This window comes from Gavialis gangeticus, unplaced genomic scaffold (assembly GCF_001723915.1).
Source record: "Gavialis gangeticus isolate Ggan-Ray unplaced genomic scaffold, GavGan_comp1, whole genome shotgun sequence".
NCBI classification, from domain to species: domain Eukaryota; kingdom Metazoa; phylum Chordata; order Crocodylia; family Gavialidae; genus Gavialis; species Gavialis gangeticus.
Window position 1 is genome coordinate 66,820,075 of NW_017728993.1, and position 4,654 is coordinate 66,824,728.

A 4,654-nucleotide genomic window follows, 5' to 3' on the forward strand; every position below is an offset into this window, starting at 1 on the left:
CAGAAGCCCCTGCTGTGGCTTCTGGCTGGGGGGGTGGGGCTGGGTGGTCCCTGCTGTTGCAGGAGCCTGCCGGGCTTCCCCTGGGTCCTACTGCCCCAAAAGGAAATATTAAACCATGGCACCATAGGAGTGTCGCCATATGGCAATGTGTAGACATACCTGGTAGTGGTTTATTTGGCTGTTTACTGAAAGTGACGGAGTCGGGGCTTTTCAAAGGGGAAATTCAGGTATCCTACACCAAGACACTTTCAGTAAGAATTGACCAATCACCGTTGTTAGTTTTCCTGAAAATCCCAGCCTAAATTACCAAGTTGTTCTGGCAGCTCTCACAGCTAAGATCTGCTATGGAGAATGAAATGGAAATGGGAATTTTCTGAGGACAAAAGAAGGGGAGGAAGAGGACATGGCAGAGACGCTGAGGAGCATTCAAGGCTTCACAAGACCTTGACAGCTCCACACATGGAATCCAGATGTTCTCCACTTCCAGCACCTTTACAGTAAGCCAACAGCAAATAGAAGTAAATGCGCCAGGAGAAGGATGAGTAGCGGAAATTGAAAATGTCAAACAGCAAACGTTTAGGAACAGGAGTTCTCTTTCAGTTATGTGCTTGCAAAGCCCAATGTGAATACAAGCCAGGAGTTAGGGAAAAATATCGTGGTTATTGTGGAATCCTATTCAAATGCCCTCCATCTCTCCATACATATACTTTCTGGTCACCAGTACCAGACTCTACTATGAATGGACAAGAGGAATTTAAGAGACATTGGTTCCATCTAGCATGTTATAGCCTGCAATAAGTCCGATTTACACCATTCTTATGCTGGTGTTGCATTCAGTGTCTTGCATGCAGGAACATTTGAATACTTCAGAAACATTATTCAGCCTCCCAACAGCATTGAAGTAAATGCTACATCACTCAAACAGACAGACATACATAGTGATGTGTTCTATTAACTCTGCAAAAGATAACATTTCACAGCTGATTGTTTCCTTTCAGGCATTACAGGTATAGAAGCCCTTCCAGCACCCAGCAGGCCAAACTCCCTCTCAGAGGCAGGTGTTCCTTAAAATGCAGAAATCTAGGGGCGGATATGGCCAGCCTTTGATCCTGGATTAAGAGCTCATGTTACAGGTGTTTGGGGAAGCAGAAAGTGCACCATAGAAACTCCAAATTGCCTTGTAACTTTTGAGAGGCAGGTCAAGATGACAGTGCTTGCTTAGATGGGGAACAGATGGCTCTCATGTGATTTTTGCAATGTCCAAAATTGTGAAAGGCAGAATGGCTTTTTGTTGTTGTTTTTTGTTATTATGGAACAAAAAATTATAGTAATTTAGTGTAATAATTTAGTTTCTGAACAGCTTATGGATCATGGTGATGAGCTGTCTATGCCTGTATAACTGCCCACTCTGTTATGATTAGAACAGTGGTTTTTAGCTTCTCCCTATTCTTCATTCTCTACATCAGACTAAAATTCCCAAGAAGTGATGGCCCAAGTCTAACAATAGATGTTAATTGACTAAAATGCTGCATCACTGAACTACTGTCCTAGATCAGTGGGGGCCAACCTTTTTGGCAGGCATCTCACAAATTAGCCCTGCACCCTCTCTGAGTACCACTCTGATCCCTTCCCCTACTCAATCTGCTACTCTGCTTTCTGTTCCCTGCTGTGTGCTCCCAGCCTGATCTGATGCTTTGCTTTCTGCTCCCTACCCTGTCACTGTGCTGCCTGTCCCCTCACTCATCTGCCATATGCCATACACTGGGGCTACCCGTGCCACTTGCAGTACCTGTGCTGCAGGTTGGCCACCCCTGTCCTAGACAAAAAGCTAGCTCCTTCTGAGGAGAAGTGGGTTGTTAGGGAGTAGATCACCCTGGCAAAAAAGTCACTTGGCAGGGGTTTGTGAGCACTTATTAGAGACTGATTTAAAGGTCACTAGACAGAGGGACAGGGAAGTTATAAAAGAACTGGAACTAGGGAGGAGATGCCTTCCACATGAGATGAAGGAAATTCTGCCTTTTGAATGCAAATGAATAAACCAAGGGAAGAGTGAATTAGACTGAGGGGCACGATATTTATGAAGTGTGTTGTTCCTTCTCGTTATCTGCAAGCTCTCATGCTTTATTCTTTAAGGAAAAACAACATATTTAGAAACCATGCAAAGCTGTTCTGGATATGTGCTTCCATAGGTGGACTCCTGAGGAATCCACTTACATACCCTGTTGGAGAGATCCTGAGAATGTGTGTGTTTAAGACTTATCAGGAGTTTGGGGAGCCAGGATGGATCTAGGACAAGAAGCTGGGCAATGGGTTTTGGTTTGCAGGACAAAGGGTCTTCACCCTGGAACTGAGCCTTGTGGCCCCCAGTACTAAACAATGGTGCCGAGGCTCAGTTTAGATTCCTGAGTAAAACCTGCAGATGCAGTGGGTTGAGTTCCCTGACAGTAATTTGGTGAGTGGCCTACAGGAGGTGCTCAGACAAATCTTGTTACATATTGGTGCAGCAAAGTGCATTGCGGAAAAATCCCAGCCTTAATCCCCAGAAGCAGGTAAAAACACCCTGAGTCATTATGCTCTTCAGTGCTGACATTTCTCATTGCTTTTGTAGGTCAGTAGCAGAAGGGAGTCAGTCACATTTCTTAGACTCAAATGGTGAACCTAGACCCACCGAGGAATTACAAGCCCCCAATATCTGTTAGTTATTCCCAGCACTGTCTGTGTGTCCTCACGGGTTCTGTATATGGTAGCATGTATACCAAAACCCTATTCCCATCAATAGACCTGATCATGCAAACCTGAGTGAGTCAAAAGCCATTAATTTGATATTAATGTCTTTAGATTAATATCAAAAAACTTTTAAAAGACTTCCCCTGGCTAAAGACTTGAGTTTAAGAACCCCCTGCAGATCCATCTGAGGCAAAGGGAGGCACTTCACAGACCTTAATGGGGTCCTTCCCTCTCCTTGTTTTGGCTCAGGGAGACCTGGCCTACCCATGAGCTTGTGAACCCCTCCTTTGACCTTGCCAGCAGAGACAAGCTGGATCTCACCTCCTGTTTCTGGGGAAATGGAAGAGTGGCTGCTTATGCCTTGGCCTTAAGTGTGGGTGATTCATGCCACAGGCATTAGGCCTGTCTTTGAAAGAGTGGAGTTCCATCATGCAGATAATGACCTTTCTAGGACAGGACAGAACTTTCCTTCTCTGACATTTTCATTCAGGCCACTATATAACAAATACTTTTTTCCTTATGAGAGCTTTATATGTCATTAAGTTGCTGAAGATTTTCAATGTTGTGTTCTCGTAAACCTGCAAATATGGCAGGGGAGTTGGGGGGATGTGCAGGTACAGCTGCTATGGATTATACTCTTTGGTAAATTGCATGGTTTCAACAAAAAAACTACAAACCCCTGTGAGTTTATGATCTGTGAGTTAATGCTGCCTCCATTAATTTTATGACTAGATTTTCCTATATTTACTCTCATATATCAACAACAGGGGTGGGTGGGGGTGATGTAACCCCCTCCTCACCTCCACTGCACATATTATTCTTGGAAGAAAGAGCATGTATAGTTTCTAGCTTTATACATAGATTGTTTTTCAGCTTGAAACCTACCAGTGGCCTTAGTTCTGTGGTGCCTGGACACCTCACTGTCTCTATTATATTTTTCTTTCCAGGACTCCCCTGTGAGGTAGGAACCCATATTGGTCCTTATCATGCTGATGGGTAACTGAGGCATAGAGGGTAGACTGTTTTTAAAGCATTCAGATGATAAGCCCAAGGTCACACCATTCAGGGAACTGAACCCAATCTGTCATTCTGCAAGATGGCAACCTTACCACTGAAATGTCACTGATCACTCCCTCCTCCTCTGCTGATCCATGAATGGGCATGTCTGTGCTGCCTCTGACCAGATTAGCAAGCACTGAGGTGAAAACACATCCGTCTCACTTGCTTCCCCTCAGCTGGCGTGTCTACAAGTACATTTACACTGGCTTAAATTTACTGTGCTGAAGGTTAGTGCACAGTACGTGGGAATAGGCCGGTATCTACACGTGCAGGTGTTAAAGCACATTAATGCTGTGTGTGGACTGACTTTGGACTAAAGTTAGTCCCAAGTCAGTCCACACACACAGTGCTACTATGAAGTAAGGCGTCTACACATGTGTTACTGCGCAATAACTAATCGGGCATAAATTTGATACCTGCATCATGCAGGTATCAAATTTACACTCAAGTCACTGTAAGTCACCATATTTACTGCAAAAGATGGGCATGCATGTGTAGATATACACCCATACTGTGTAGTAATTTCAGTTACTGCACAGTAAATGTGCAAGTGTAGACATGCCAACTGTGTACCTAATGGTGAAAAAAGTGCTGTAGCTGATGTTTGGCACGTGCCTGTGCCATGTTTGGTCTCAGGAGTGCTTACTGATCTGTGATTAGTGCCTCTCCAACAGCAACCATATGACATTTTTTTAATCCCCTGATTAGGGGCAGATCCAGGGGGGTTGCTTTGGTGCACTTGCCCTTTGATTCCTGCCCCCACCCAAACTTTAAAACCAAGTGCCTGAAAGGGGCAAGGGCATTTCTATTCAGGCAATGCTGAGGGGGTCAACTGACTTCATGACTCGTTCATATTTACCTGAAGCCT